Here is a 17,469-nt window from a genome sequence, read left to right as displayed (position 1 = left end):
GCCACTGCACTCCAGCCCAGGCGACACAGTGAGACTCTGTCTCAAAAAAAAAAAAAAAAAATCATCAACTGAGACCAGACGCAGTGGCTCATGCCTGTAATCCCAGCATTTTGGGAGGCTGAGGTGGGTGGATCACCTGAGGTCAGGAGTTCGAGATCAGCCTGGTCAACACGGTGAAACACCATCTCTAATAAAAATACAAAAATTAGGCAGGCTTGGTGGCAGGTGCCTATAATCCCAGCTACTTGGGAGGTTAAGGCAGGAAAATTGCCTGATCCCGGGGGGCAGAGGTTGCAGTGAGCTGAGATCACGCCACTTCACTCCAACCTGGGCAAAAGAGCGAAGCTCCATCTCAGAACAAAACCAAACAAAAATCATCAATTGAATTCTTAGTTCTAGAACTTTTTATAGGTTCAGTTTTCTCCAAATATTCATAATATTTTCTTAAGTATACTTGTCACTTGGTATTTAAAAACCCATGTCTGATATCTTTATTATGTTTATTTTCTGATTTATTTTTTCCTTTTTTTTATCATGTTGTCTTATGCCCTGGTTTGTGTTATCATTCTTTTATTTAGTGTTGGATATTGTGTATAAAAATTATAGAAAGAATTTGAGCCCTAATATGACATTATATTTTCAAAGAAAAGATTACCCTTACCCCTTTTCTAAACTGGCAGATGATGCTGTGGGAACTCACAGTATTGGATCATCTTAATCAAATCTCACTGATTGAAAGGCCTAGTCCCTGAGAGCTGGTATAATTTCAGTCTATCCTTATTTCTAGGACATAAACACTTGTAGGTCCAACCTACTCCCCCTGCCATAGAATCTTGACTTCAGTTTTTCTCCCCTAACCTCATCAGACTTTCAAAATAATTGTTTATTTAGCCTCTTAGGGGCCTAATCCAGAACGAAAGATCCAGATAACCTGTCTTGGTTTCCTTATTTTTTATCTTGGCTCCACAGTATTTTGTCATGCTTTTAGTTTTCTATTTCCTTCTCATACTTCTAAAAGATTTATGCCAGGTTCGCTAATTGTTTTGGAGGAAAGTTGTTCCTTATTACCCCTTGTTACCTGGTGCACCTTTATACAAAGTAGACATTTGCTAGTTTAAAAAATATACTTATTTGGCCAAATAAACCAATTTGCAACCTTTTGTGAGATCTCCAGAGTCTTTTTGTAGGGAGTTTAGTTATCCATGAAATCCATTAGTTTAATGGGTACTGATTAAAGGGATGACGAAAGAAATAAAAGTATCAGTTCTTGTGATCAAAGAGCTTTCTATGTAGTTAGGAAATCATATTTAACATGGGTGAAGCAATTAGTGACTTATAGAATATGGAATTTATGCAAGGCTTTGATTGGGTAGCACAACCTCAAACAGCAGTTAAGAATTCACATAGAAGATAGGGCTAGAGCTAGGTTTGAAAAATAAGGATAGCCAGAGGGAGGGGGAAGGGTGTTTCAGGCAAGGAACAACATAAGCTAAGGCTTAATCACTATTGAACTGATTTAACTGATACCTTGATGACTGAATAGTTTATCCCTTAATCCCTCTTTCCCTTGGTTTATTGTTAATACTAATCAGGCTGTGCTGAAAGCTTGGGAATTCATTGGAGCACACTGTGATACATGTGTTAATTTGACTGCCTGTGATTCCTTTAGCAGACCCAGAAGTACAGCTAACATGCAGGTGATTCTATAAAGTCTGCATAGTCCCCCAGCTGGATGTTTTATAATCAGCCCTACCTCAGGAGAACCTCAGGTAATCCAGCTATTTTCTTCTAATGCCCAGTTGGAGAAATCCGTTGTATTTACTCCCCTGCCTTGGTACTGAAGTGAGACATTTGTGACTATAATTCTAAAGCATAAGCCACACAGGTAAAGATTGAGAAAGACCCACATTATACCTGCCTATTCATGATTCTGATTTCACCTGGCTGATGTGACTACTTTTTAGAGCTCAATATTTTTCTCTATGAATTTGCTTAAGATGAATGAGGCATCTTTTTCAACTCCTAAGGGCATGAAACTTCTATTTTTTAGATACTCGATGAGTCTGAATTTCTGGTGGTGGTGGTAGGGACTAGGCAAGGTAGTATAGTGAGTATACATTTTACATCATAAATTCAGATATACAAGAAATATTTTATATATTCCTTTAAATCAAGTTTAATCTACCCTGAGCCCCTAATTTATTAGGCTGATTAGAAACTCAGTCTCATTTATTCTTTGTGCTTTCTCCTAGCTCTCTACCTCCTGCATTGTGCAATCATTCTGGAAATTAGTACAGAACAGGACTTGTAGAGAGTACTCTTGGATCTTTGGTTTATACTGATCACCACTGGCATACTCCTTGTCCAAGTCAGCACAATTCCTTGAAGGTAAGTTCCACTGTGGCTTCCATGGATTTTTGCCAAGTCTTAGAGCTCCAGTGTCCAGGATTGATCCTTTTTGGATATTACTATACACCAATTGTCCTGTGAGGTCCTGCCATTATCCCATGGTTCTATGAAGGGAAGGGCATCTGAACATGGTTCCCTCCTTAGTCTTTTAGAATCATTTCTTTTTTCAGAGGCAAACATGAAAGCGTAATGGCAAGTATTATGAAGTTGCCTCAAAGCAATGCTACCAGTAGACATCTCTTTCTTCCATTGGGTGAAAGGGGGTTGTCGGAATCTGGCAACTAAGAGAAGTATTGGGGCAGAGGTTGAACTTTCTAATCATTAGCTGATTTATTGGTGACCTATTTGGTTTCAGGCCCTAAGCAATGAATAAGTCCTGGTCTGTACCCTCAGGCAGATTTTATTCAAGCAGAGAGTGAAGAATATAGTAGAAAAGGGGGGCCCTTTATTACTACTGACCACAACTTCTGAGTGGAACACCTTAAATCTCAGCTCTCAAATGCCTTTTTCCATTTCCTTGGTAGTTATGAATCAATCAGTCTTTGGAGGTGCTTGACCTGTAACTGTAGGAATAGATGCGTGTGTCTATTTTTATACTAGAAGCTCTTGGGCTGTGTCCTCAAAGGATAGAACTGTGTGGGACTGTCACTTTTGTGAAATCTCTGGCTTTACAAGACTTCCCACTGCAGATAAGGACACTGATTCTCTTATCTGCTTGTCCCTAGGTTCCTCTCTCTGGTGAAATACCGACTTTACCTGCAGAGCTGGATAGCTTTTATCCCTGAACTATATACCACAGACACTGAAGATTAGTGCCAGGAAGGAGAAAGGGTAATTGTTTCGGGGAAAGAGAATTGTGTAGGTGGTAGTTGTTTAAAAAACTGGGGGCTAGAGTGGTATTTAGTCACATATAGCTCCCACAGAGCGATGAAAAGGCCTTTAGGCATCTTTTTCAAAGAGCTCAACACTTACATGCTTTGTGCTCTGGCAGTTATTCTAGGGAAAAGTGTTTACAATGTTTCAGCCTCTAAAAAAATCCCTCACCTGTGTTAGTTGCTTATCGCCTTTTTGTTGAAGCCTCTGAAATACTAAAATTGTATCAGGTTTTTATTAATTCAGTGATGCTGTATTGTGAATCAGAAGTTTAAGTCCTGGCCCATACTGTCTTAATTTTCCTACCCTCTGTGCAAACTGCAACTATTACTTGATAAGTATCTGAATACTCTTCTTGTCAAGTATATATTTATCTTTAAAAACTTGGTCCTGGAGAGACCCTTTTATGTGTTAATTTTGACTTCATATTTTGTAAACCTGTATTGATTTTTTTCATCAGCACACAATTGGGATTCCTTTTTAGTGTTTTATCCTTTTTAACAAATGTGAGTAAATCTAAATGAAGCTTTTAGAGAGAGTTCTTAAAATTGCCCTAATGACTTAGGAGTATCAAGGTTATAGCCATCCATTTTCATTTGGGCAGAAGGGAATTAATCATGAGCTATCAGCGTGTTAAACCACATTCTCCTCATAGGATGTTAACTTCTTAAATATATGTCTTCCTGTCACTTGAGATGTATATGAGAGAAAGAAGGGTAGTAGACATAACTGGGGTGTATATATAGGAGAACCACATGGTTTCCATAATTTTTCCATAGTCCTTCTCCTTAGCTTTTATGAGGATCCCGCATGCTTTCTATATCTTGAGAAAACCTGATTTTAGAAAGAACATACTCTTAGTAGAGCCTGAGTAACCTAATGACTTAAAATGTCACTATCCGAAAATATTTGCATTTGATCAAGTTGACAAAGCCCAAAATAAGACATTTCCCAGGAGATTTTCAAACATCATTACTCTAGTGGGAAGGGTATTATTCTGCACCCCCACCTCCAGAATCACCATTTGAGGTCTCCCTAATCTTTTTTTCTACATCGATTCCTAACTAGTATCCATGCTGAGTGGCAGCTGAACTATAGCTGACCATGTTTTTGACACTGTATGTTTATGGGATCGGGGAGGGAAGAGAATGAAGATGCAAAGAGGAGGAACATTGATAAGAGAGGAAGCAAGTCTGCCATCACGTATCTATACGCTGTGGGCTAAATGGGGCTATATGTTTTGGAAAGATGGAAAGGCAAGCATAATTCCTGGTTCATACAATAAGCATTTTATGATTTTGGTGATTAAATAAGATAAACGTTTGAAATTTATTAAACTGCATTTGGAGTCAGGTCAATCTAGGGCTTGTATGTCATCCTAACTTCTTCACAACTACATATTCTTGAATGAGTCTTTTATTCTCTCTAGCCTTGAATTTCTCAAATGTAAATGGGTGTCATGCCTATCTACTGTTAAAAGGATGTCATGAAAAACAAATGAGATAATAGATACAAAAGCACTTTACAAACTCAAAAGCTAGAAAGTGCTATATAAAGCTGAGATGTTTGTAACTTGGGATAATCATTTAAAGACATTCAGCTGATAGCTTTAATGCCTTCTCCCCTAAACTGCATTGCCCTTCACGTGATTCACTGGCTTAGAAAGGCCACAGTGATCTGTAAGTGGTGGCCTTACATGGGTAAACAGGATAGTTTAGTGCTCCTGGGCAATCACGCAGCTTCCCACATGCAGAACAGTCCTTCACTTGGCCTCATGATCCACTCTTGCTATTTTTAATTTAATTTTTGAACCAAAAGTCCCACATTTCATTTTGCATTTAGTCCTCAAGTATGAGGACTGAATGGGCTCAGTCCTGCTCTTGGGCTGCCCTCTATTCCTTTGTGCAGTGATGGGAACCAGAGTTCCTTTATGAACCCAGGATAGAGGCAGGCATGTGGAAGTTAGTGAGAGTTTGACTGGGAAGTTTGCTTGAGGCGGTTCAGTGGCAGGGGTGAAGTGGCTGTCTAGATGAGGGTTGTGGGGTAGTTCGTCTGAGCTGAAGATCAAATGTATGTGGGTTGCAGACATTGGGGTGTCCCTGTGCTAGCAAATGCCATGTTGGAGTCTAATCAGCAGCAAGAATCATCAGATCCTGACCATGCTAAGAGAAACAACTGAGAGTTCATCAGTCTCTGACTTCATCAGCAAATGCAGAGTGAACACTGAGCAGACAGACAAGGCACATTGTTGCAGAGACCCAAAGAATTAGGGAGTCAGAGGACAATTACAGGAATCCATGCATGATTATGAGCCTCCCCTGCATTTTGTTCTGCCACAAAATTGTGTAATGGTTACAGTGAAAAAATAGAACTTAACAATGTTAATTCACAAAGCATCTGTATTCTACCTATTTTCCTCACTGCCTGCTCAAACCTGCTTGGAGTTTTGTTCTTTCCTTGCCACTGGAGAAAATTTTGGCAGATACTAAAGCTCTTAGATAATTGAAAGTTCTCTGGTTGCATCTTACCGTAACAATTGCCTCATTTCCATAATTAAAATACCAAGTTCTGTGTAATAGTCAACATTCTGAAGGTCACTTATCGTTACAGTTTTTCCCCTCTCTGAAAATGGTTTACTTCAGGCTTGGAGACCTGTAGTAGAAAATGGGGCACATTTTTTACCTTCTTTTCAACTTTTCTTCAAGGCTGGTCTCGAATTTCTGGTCACAAATGATTCTCCCACCTAATCTTCCAGAGTAGCTGGGACTACAGGTGTGAGCCATTGCACCCAGCTGTGGTCTGACTTTGATGTCCTGTTTGGTAGGTATTTAAACCTGACTATTCAGTTGTCTTCATGGGTTATTTGGTGATCTCTTACCTCAAGGTTCCTTTACAAAATTAAAGTCTCTCTTCTGTATCGCCATTGGGGAACTACCTCCCACTCCTGCCGACTCCTGATTTTGATAGTACACCTCTAGCCTCTTTCTGCTTAGGTCCCATTGCTCCAGGCTAGAAGCCCTCTTGAGACAGAGTATTAAAGAAAGCTTACTTCTGGTCTGCAGTAGACTGAATAATGGTATCCCAAAGATGTCAATGTCCAAATCTCTGGAATCTGTGAATACAGAATCAAAGGGACTTTGTGGACATGATTCAGGATTTTGAGATGAGGAGATTATCTGAGATAACCTGGGAAGGACTGATTCCTTGTAAGAGGGAGGCAGGAAAGCAGAGGTAAGAGAAGGCAGTGTGACAATAGAAGTAGAGATTGAGGTAATGTGGCCACAATAAAGGGAGTCTGGAAGTCTCTAGAAGCAGGAATTGATGAGGAACAGATTCTCTCATGGAGCCCACAGACGGAACTAACCCTGCCAAAACCTTGACGTTAGCCTTTTAAGACTCATTTTGGACCTCTTAACTCCAAAACTGTGAGATAATAAATTTGTGTTGTTTTGAGCTACTAACTTTATGGTAATTTATTACAGGAGCAATGGGAAACTAATACATTGTCCAAATGAGATACTAAAGAGCCATTTATGTGGACAAACTTTAAATGTGTAGGCTACTGTCAGTGCCCTGTCCTCTCTTTCCTGTATTGTCAGAGCCACTAGGCAGCCACAACTGTTGCCCTTTAGATTTCTAAGTTAGACACCAGGCTCTTGTGACCCCCAAATGTCAGAGGACCAAAAGTAAGCTCTCTGAATCTTTCAGAGGTCACTCTTACTTGGCTTGGGATAAGAGGAAAGCAACGACTCCCTTTTTCTATTGGGAGAATGAAGAGTAATATTACAAGAAATCAATAACTCTTAATATTTCTGAAAGGGATTGTTTCTTTCCAATTTCCAATCCCTCTTCGAACTCAACTCTTTATGCCAGGAGGGGATATTACATTACACTAAGGGTTTCAAAATAGGGTTTGGACCCTATTTTGTGCATTGGTGGTTCAAGAGCCTCACTTTGGAATGTAGCATACTTGGAATGTAGGCATACTTTGCAATGTAGGCATAAAAAAATAGCCAGCTATTTTTAATTCTTAGTCTTTTGAGGTCTCAGATTAAACATATTCAAAGGGCCCCAGTTTAGTATATTTTTACATTCATGAATTCCCTCTCATAAAAGCCCAGGTGCCATCTTGGAGGTGAGCAGGAGGATGGGAGAGAACATTTCAAAGACTGTGAAGTTACCTAAAGAGACTCAGTTACTTGAAAATTTGAAATGATTAGATTGGGCTGAAATGAACAAACTGAGCTAGATAAATTTTTCTGTTTTATCAAATGCATGCGTGTGTATAAGGAATATTAGATCAGTTATCGAATAAGTGAATAAGCCACATATTCTTCATTCATTGGAGTGCAATGTGAGCAATTGTTTTTCCTGCTACATATTTGGTTTCTGAGTAATGATTGGCAAAGTCAGCAATGCTTCCTCCATGTCAGTACTATCTTGGAGACTACCTTAGTGATTGTTACAGAAGCTAGTTGCATAGATCGAAAAAAGGCTTTTACTGAGTTGTAAAATAAAGAGCTCTTATCGGGCGCAGTGGCTCACACCTGTAATCTCAGCACTTTGGGAGGCCGAGGCAGGCAGATCACGAGGTCAGGAGATCGAGACCATGCTGGCTAGCACGGTGAAACCCCGTCTCTACTAAAAATACAATAAGTATCCGGGCATGGTGCCAAGTGCCTGTAATCCCAGCTACATTGGAGGGTGAGGCAGGAGAATCGCTTGAACCCGGGAGGCAGAGGTTGCAGTGAGCCAAGATTGCGCCTCTGCACTCCAACCTGGGTGACAGAGCGAGACTCCCTCTCAAAAGAAAAAAAAAAAACAACTTTCAAGGTAGTACCTGACAAATAGCGGGGGAAAGAAGACATACCTTTATGTCTACAGTATTCCTAGTATATAGATGGCAGTTGTGGGATAGGTCACCTCCAATGAATAGGTGCATAAAGTAAAATTAAAAAATTTTTCCCTTTACTTTAGAGAGCCCCAGCTGGAAGACTCTAGGTTCTCATCTTCATGCCCTGATGTAAGGAGAGTGGTCCATCAGTATATGCATTGCCTACTTTCTCCATGTAATATCTCAAGTGAGAAAAAATGATAAAAATAAACACCCAGAAACATCTGTTAGATCTGAAAAAGCACAGAGCTAATTTACATCTAGAACCATCATCAGCTGAGAAATGAACTAACAAGATGGCATGTTTAATGCATCGTATACAGCATCTTAGTTGTAAGTGCTTCCTCTATAAACAGAATATAAACTTTATTATTACACTTATTGCTCAGGTGGTAATTACACAAATAAAGGTCACGCTTGGATCACAAGTGATTTCAGGAAGCCAGTAGTATGATTTTAGTTCTGGAGGAATAGTTTCTGTAAAGTAAATGATCTCATGGGTTTTATTAGAAACACATGTGATATTATCCAAACAGTATGAACTAGGAGTCAGGAGAAATAGGTTCCAATCCCATCTTTGTCATGTATTAGCTATTTTATCTTAGACAATTCACAGCCTATCTGGGCCTGATTTTTCATCAATTAAAAGTAGATAACATTCCCTGCCCTGCCTATCTCCCAGGGCAGTTATGAGACTCAAATGAAAAAAAAAAAAAATACATGAAAGAGCTTCATGTAAAGTGCTATGCAGATAAGAAGGTATTAGCTTTAGAATGACTCATGTATGTGTCTTTATTGAATTCCCATTCCCTCACACTTTCCCTCTAAGGAATTCCCATCACTATCCCAAGGATAATCTATTTTAAGTAGGCCATCTTGAGTGGTCTGCTATTTTAGTTCTCAAGACATTTCTCTCTGTATTTAATGAATTTCCATTACAGGAAAGGATGATGAGAATCTGTTCCTGCCACCTGAAATAGTTTCAAAATTTGTCTCTTTGCCTTTTATGTTAGAACTACTGTATTTGCTGACATGTTATCTCCTTTTTTGCATGTTCTTTTTCTCTATTTGTTGTTTCTATGATTAAATATAAGATTTATTTTGCCTATATTTCATTCTTGACAGGATATTAATTTCTAGAAGCAATTAGATTCTAACTTTGGAAGACTGGGTCAGAGCAGTTTAAGGAATATAAACTACATTGACTCTATAAACCAAGTTGTATTAGTCAGGATAGGCCAGGTTATATTTTAAGAACAAAGAATACTGAAATCTCAGTGGTTCCAAACACAAACGTTTTATTTCCTGCCTATTCCAGCTATACCCCCATCGCAGGTCTTCTGAGGGCTTTGCTGTGCATTGCCATCATTCTTACTCTGACTCAGACTGATGGCGAAGTGGCTATCAGGAACATTTCCAGTCTTTGTGGTAAAGGACAAAGAGATCCCTGAAGGTTCTCACAATGACAATTATCTGGTTTAGAATCAGCATATATCACTTCTAGTTACAACTCATTGTCCAGAACTGGTCATGTAGAACCACCTAGAACCACCAGTAGTCCAGGAAGCACGATCCTACTATGTATTTGGAAGAGGGGAAAAACTAAACATTTTGACAGACAGCATCAATGACTGACAGACAAGCTTAAACTGCTCACACTGTTTTGAGGCCTTTGATCTATAAAGGAGGAGGTTAGAACCATTTGTCAGTTTTGCTATGGAGGCAAAGGCAAATGGTGACATTTGCCCCTGAGATCTGGCTTGTGGAGTTAAATTCCTTGTTAAAGTCAGTACTGGTTTCAGTTATGCCACTTGTTATTTTTGATGGCAGGACCTGGTGATTTCCAGCTTCCTATGTTCATTCACCTAAATGCTTTTAGTGAAAATGATGTTTCTCAGCAGTGGTAAGAAAACAGAATGATTCTTGTTTATTCACGTGACTGCTTTTGTTGATGCTTCAAATTTTGTATCATTTATTCGTTTTTATCCATCCATCCATCTATCCATTCATCTATCCATCCATCCATTCATCCAACTCAAACATTTATTGAACACTTCCTATAAGCAAGGCACTATACTGGATACTAGAGATAAAAAATAGAGTTAAACATAGTCTCTTTTTCCAAGGAAATCCTAGTATTTATTTTCTAATCCATGCCACTCTTTTATAAACATGAAAATGTCATGCCTTCAATGCTATTTTAAATTACAAAATAAACTATTGTGACTTAAAACATATCAAAGGAATTACTGTTTTATAGTTTTTTTTTTTTTAAGAAAAACAGCCTACATACCTCTTTCCCCAAAAGATTTTATGCTCCATGGGGAGTTTTCTCCCTGTTCTCCATCTCTGAAGCACACTTTTGCCACCCTGGTTGAGAATCAGTGCTGATTATGTCATTTTAGCTTTTATCCATTGTTAGAATGGGGAGTGGGGAGCTTTTCAGGCTGTGTGTGTGAGCCCACAATGTTGGTGCTTAAATTGGCTACAGTCCAGAATCACAACTGTAACTGAAATTCCTTGTTTTAACTAAAGCTGAATTATTTCTGTTGCATCCTTTCAGATGCCCAAGAAGATAAGTGTTTGAGTGCCTGCTCTTGTCAGGTACTATGCTAGGTGCTATACAGAATTTCAAAGAAATGGAAAATAGACTGTAATTCTAAGTAGCATTGATGTATCTGTCAGAATCAGTACAGGATGAAGTCATCTAAAAATACCAGAACGAATGTACAACTTGGGTTAGGCCTTGAAGGATAAGTGGGTTTTGAGTGGTTAGATGAGAAGAGATTCTTAACTGAATCATAACACAGTACATTATGATTTCTTACTCTATTTCTGTTTATAGCTTCCTTTGTGTCCCTTCATAGTGCTGGCACATAGTGGATAGTTCTAAACTTGCTTATTCTGAGAACAAAGAAGTTGACCTGACCTAAAACTCTTGTTTGGAAGCTCAGATATTGACAGGCAGGTAACTGTAAAATGTATTAACTACTACAGCAGAAGCAAATTCTCAAATATTAAAGCCTTTCTTAACCTTTCATGAGGGATTCTAGTCTGGATATGGAAAGAGACTTGGGGGAAAAGCAGCTCAAATTCGTTAATTAGCTGACATAGAGACAGAGATACATAATCTAGGACTGCAGAACCTCTCAGTGCTCCCAACAACCAACCAGCTCTTTGGCCGTCATGTAAGAACCTTGTCTTGTTCTCATTTAGCTTTGTGCTCTAAGCTTTCATTACCTGGTTTGAATTCCCCACTACTGATCTCAGTTAGCAAATAAAAATCAGAACATTGTCTCTGCCAAGGCCAGTGTTAAAAATCAGAGATGTTTCCTGGGTATGCATATTTTTAAAATTACATATTTTTAGGTTTCATCTTGGATGTCACAAAATGCTTGTCTCATAAACCCCAAAGGGAACCAAAAAGGTATAATGGAAATGGGGTCTTCATGCGAACACCTGAAAAATTCCACCTGTCACATTAGCTCTGCTGATGGCCTTCACCAATTTGGACCTTGGACTCTCTGGCTCCATGTTTGTCTTCATTCTATATTGTCCCACAGCCCACCTGACTTTGCTTCTAGGTGGGCTTCCTTCTAAACTGTGCAGCCCTGCTGATTTGCCTAAAGAATGGTCTTTTTCACTTAATTTACAATTTCTCTCTGATTTTTACCAAAAGATAGAAAACCTATCATCAGTCTTTCTTGTCTTCACCTCTAGATTTCACTTTGTGTAATTGCTCCAAGTGAATTCTGGGGGGTGGGTGGTGGGTGGTAATTGCCATGGGGCATTTAGCCCATCGCTGTGATGGAAAAAAATAATGGCAATAATAACTATTATTGTTATTTGCAGCAAAGAATGCTTTGTAAAGCTGATAGTTGCTCCAGATGATCTTACGAAAAGATAAAAAATTACACATGAGGTTTCCTTAAAGCAAGATCTTCTTGTCAGCACAGACTTTCTTGCTATTCCTTTCTCTGCAAACTAGTCCTCTACTATTACCATGGGGAATTTCAGTGAGTCTTTTTTGGGAAATGAAAAGGGCAACAACCTAATAGTCTCCTCAAAGGGTAACGCTTTCTTGGGGACATGGCCACTTTTTTTTTTAATGCTTTGGACATAGCCACTCTGTGCTCTATAAAATGAGACACAAATGTAATTTAAAAATCATTTCCTGTATCTTCATATCAGACTTTACTAGGAAAGCAAAGTTTTATTTCTCCATTTTCTCCATCCCTTTACCTTTCAAAGCCAATATTTCCTCAGGCCTAATAAAGCCGACCTTTGCTTTTTGCCCTTTTACGCTCCCCTCTTAGTTCTCCTGGAGAATCAGGATTAAAAGGATTACATTACTTTTTAATTTTCTGCAATGTGCACTTCCATTCCCTGAATGCAAGGCTCCTCAGCTAGATCGGGTCATTATTACTTGATGATTTTATTTCCCTGATCACCCTTTGGCATTAATGATTTCTAGTTTTGCCTGTGTATAAAACATGAAACCCAGAATACTGTGAATCAAGGCCAGACCCATCTTCTATTAATGAAGGTTTTTTCCTAGGGTATTTTTCAGGTTTGAAAAGTTGTAGTAAGATAACTTACAGTATTTTCATTGGAGTTACTAAACTTTCCAGGAAGAGCCCTATGAGATGGAGTTGAGAAGGGAAGGCAAGCTTGATATTGACTACACTGAGAAAGTTCTGGAAACACCAGCTTGGAGAAAGTTTTCATTTTTTAGACTCTCTGGTGCTCAATATCTAGGTTAAACCCCTTTAGATAAATGTTGTGCTCAAGATTAATAGTTTAATGTATAATTTTGTTCCAATTCCTTTTTTACTAATCCACGGTTTAAAATCCCAATTAAGGTTTGTATACTCCACAAAGCCTTTCTTGGTGACTGTATACCAAAGTTTTGTCTCTTCTGAACTGTTAGCAGTTATCTGGCACTTAGTTACATATTACAGTTTGGAAATTATTATCTCCAGTTTCTGTGTTACTCTCATATTGTGATTTAAATGTTTATGAATACATACATTAGTATAGCTTACCCCTTTCCTTTAGGACAAAGTTAATATACTTTATTGTCTTCCCTACAACACTTAGCATCATTCTTTGTAGAACATGCTTTTTGAATAAATGTATTGTTATAATTACCTTTTAAATTATCAGTAATCTATAAATTATTCCAGCAGATGACCATATCTTTTTTAAAAGACCATTCCAACCTTAGCTTGGGAATTCCCTTTTGTGATTAATTTGAATCCTTTATATTGCACTGTAGTGTAACTATTCTTGAAGATAGTTACTGTTTATTTTCTCTCCCTACTTCTTAAAACTTCTTACACTTTTCTTCTACCTTATTTCACAATTGTGGTTGTTCTTCAAGGCTCTGTTTTTCTTTCTCTGTGCTCCTCCTGGTACATTTTTTTTGTTTTGGCAAGTTTATTTACTGTCCATCTTCAACTCCTTGTAGTTACTTCTCAAATCTACTTTTCCATTCCTGTCCTAAGGACCTTAATACACTGTTTTCAAATATTGGGCAGAATATCATCACTTGAGTATATTTAAATCACCTCAAACTCAATGGTTTACAAAAAATAATCATCTCTTCTACCACCCAGACCACCCGCCCTTTGCATTTTTTTCTTCATTCTTGTTGTTTGTGCGTACTGCTGTTATCCATGGCTCCTGTGCCTTGGAATCTTCTCACTCCTTTCTTCTTTACCCTTCATGTTCTGTCTGTCCCCAAATTGTGTTGAATCTTTCCTTTGAATATTTTTGAGAGTCAGTTATTCCTCTCTGTGACCTCAGCAAGTGGATTAGTCTGGGAGATTATCTAGGCCTAAATTGTATGTATGTATGTATGTATGTATGTATGTATGTATGTATTGAGACAGAGTCTTGCTCTGTTGCCCAGGCTGGAGTGCAGTGGCACGATCTTGGCTCACTGCAACCTCTGCCTCCAGGTTCAAGAGATTCTCATGCCTCAGCCTACCAAGTAGCTGGAATTACAGGCGTGTGCCACCACACCTGGCTAGTTTTTGTATTTTTAATAGAGACTGTTTCGCCATATTGGCCAGGCTGGTCTCGAGTTTCTGACTTCAAGTAATCTTCTCACCTCAGCCTCCCAAAGTACTGGAATTACAGGCATGAGACACCATGTTTGGCCAAGGCCTTAAATTTTAGATTACTATTACCATAGCTTTCTAATTGCTTCCCTTGATATTATTGTTGTTGGTAATGATGACAATAATATGACTATTAGCATAAAAGTTACTATTTATGAACTCTTGTGTGCTAGGCATTGTACTAATGTATTTTTTGAAGATTAGTTTGATTCTCATAATGACCCAATGAGGTATATATTAATATTACCATTTTAGAGATTAAAAAACCTGTAACATACAGAATATACATTACTTGTCCATGGCTTCATAGCTAATAAATGGAAAAAGCTGGGATTTTAACTTTGAAGCCCATGTGCAGTAACAATACCCTGCATTTTTCCTGTTAGACTAATGCATTCTTTTCATTGTGTCACTCACCTGTTCCAGAACATGTGGAGACTCCGATTGCCTGCATCAAGGATGAATTCCTTCATCTGATACCAAGACCTGCCATGATATTGTGCCATCATCTTTCCCCAACCTTATTTCTCATGACTCTCAATACCTACTCATTGTTCCATTCAAGCTGACTTGATCATTGTTTCCCCCTTTATTCCCAATGTTTACTCCTGCTTAATGACTTTGTCTAAATCTAAGATACCTTTTCCTCACCTCTTCAAATTCTGCGTATACTTTAAGGTCCAGTTCAGATCCCACTTCTCCATGAAGTCTTCACAAAATAGTCCAAAATGCAATGAGCTGTTGTTTATTATCTTAACTTCTCTGCCACATTAGTTTGTGTACTATACCACTAACCACTCTGTGATGTACTCTTGTAACACTCTCTAGTATGAGATGGTCCAAGGAATCATTTTAATTTTAGTGAAAGTTACCTTTGATAACGTTTCTTTCATCTTGTCTCCTTACCATTCTCCTGCCTCCTAGGCATCAAGTAAACCTTCATGCTGTCTCTAGATTGCTAAACCCTCACCCCTACCCAACTGCTGGTATACCCTGCCCAGACTCTTCTCAGGTTTTCTCAAGTAGAAGTGAATTATCATTCACCCACTTTGTAATGCCCTTTATCCAACCTCAGCTAGGGAATCTATGTAAAGGTATATGTAATTGCTTGTCCACCTTTCTGAGAGGCTAGATTTGAGCATCAATTGTTTGTAAAGCCATATGTACTTTGGTCTTTGAAATTTCAGAAAGTTGAGATCGTGGAATATAGCAGAGGGAAGTAAGGGATATCAAAGAGTAGGAAGGAAAATATATTGGGGCAGGTAAACCTTCCTGGTATCCATTAAAACATATTATGTAAGTCAGTCACTTCCAATTCTGCCAAAGTATGAAGTTGTATCTGGCTGTAGTGTTTTCAGTTTTTTCCTCTGTAGCAGAAGTTCCCTGCCTCTAACCTGCAGCTACAAAGTATTGCCCTTGGTGCTTTCTGAAAAATAAAAAAATGTTTGGAGACTAAATAATTTCTCAAAAATATATATAGATGCCATTTTCAGATTCAGGTGCGGGTTTTATTTAAATACAAATATATTTAAGAGCATGACTGAATTCATAGCAACTTTTGGTCATTGCCAATTTTCATACTTAGTGAACACCACCAGTATAATGCTATCATGGACAGATCCACAGAACATTATCCTTTAAAAAGGATCTAGAGGCCAGGTACGGTGGCTCACACCTGTAATCCCAGCACTTTGGGAGGCTGAAGTGGGTGGATCACATGAGGTCAGGAGTTTGAGACCAGCCTGGCCAACAGGAGGAAACCCCATTTCTACTAAAAATAAAAAACTTAGTCAGGCATGGTGGTACACAACTATAATCCCAGCCACTCGGGAGGCTGAGGCAGGACTGCTTGAACCTCGGAGGCGGAGGCTCAATGAGCCAAGATCACACTACTGTACTCCATCCTGGGTGACAGGGCAAGACTCTGTCTTAAAATAAAATAAAATAAAATAAAATAAAATAAAATAAAATGATAAAATAAAAAGGATCTACAGCTTGAACTGGATCAGAAAATCCTGGAGGGCACACATTATGTCTTTCACTTTGTTCACATTCCCCAGCACATGCAACAACAGTAGTATGATGGGTCTTTGAACCTCTTGAATGAGTGATAGAAAGAAGAAGTTGGATAAGGATTTTTTTTTCTGTTACCAGTCCTTTCATTTTTCAAATAAGAGTATCAGATTAGGTGATGTTTAAGTTCCTTTGTAGCTCTGGGATCCTAGGTTGATGTGTACTTGACTATAATTGAAATGCTTAACTGCTTACTTTGTACTAGGGAATGTTTGGGAGAAGGTGGTTCTTCTTAGTACAGTTCTTAGTATCCATGTTAACTTGGTTTATCCATTCTCAAAAGTGCTAGGAATCGTAGAAAATTGTTGGAAGCTTTCATACACTTTCTGAATTTTGACTATACAACATCATTGTTTGGAGTGACAAGTTTTGCCACCTCAACAATGTGGTAAGCCATGGATTCATTTTGCAATTAGTGAGTTTTTGATTATCCATCTCTGTGGAGAATGGCCCATACCCCTCTCCTCATCACAGATTCTTAAGAGTTGAAGGTAATACTGTGTCTATGCTCATGGAAACCAGTTAGAGGAAGGGTAGACAAATATGACTTCTAACAAGTTTGGTTTGCTTTCGCCTAGCCACATTTACACCACTTGCAAGTCTAGCAAAATTGATCAGATTTCAAGTAAGCTACTGCTCTCTGCCTAATTTTGGTACAGGAAAATAACAACTTGCTCATCTGACCACAGACAGCAGCTCTGGCCAAGTAGCTTCTTTCTTTCTTTCTCTGTCTTCGTTCATAATGGCTAGTTACTTCTGGTTTACAATCCAGATTCTGTCTCTCATTATCGATATGATCTTGGGCAAGTGCTTTTACTGTTTTGAGCCTCAGTTTTCTCTTTTTTTTTTTGAGGCGGAGTTTCACTCTTGTTGCCCAGGCTGGAGTGCAATGGCACGATCTTGGCTCACCGCAACCTCCGCCTCCCAGGTTCAAGCAATTCTCCTGCCTCAGCCTCCCTAGTAGCTGGGATTATAGGCATGTGCCACCAGGCCCAGCTATTTTGTATTTTTAGTAGAGACGGGGTTTCTCCATGTTGGTCAGGCTGGTCTCGAACTCCCGACCTCAGGTGATCCACCCGCCTCGGCCTCCCAAAG

Source organism: Trachypithecus francoisi, unplaced genomic scaffold (genome assembly GCF_009764315.1).
Source record: "Trachypithecus francoisi isolate TF-2019V2 unplaced genomic scaffold, Tfra_2.0 Lachesis_group6, whole genome shotgun sequence".
Classification (NCBI taxonomy): Eukaryota; Metazoa; Chordata; class Mammalia; order Primates; family Cercopithecidae; genus Trachypithecus; species Trachypithecus francoisi.
Note: the sequence above shows the minus strand (reverse complement) of the source record.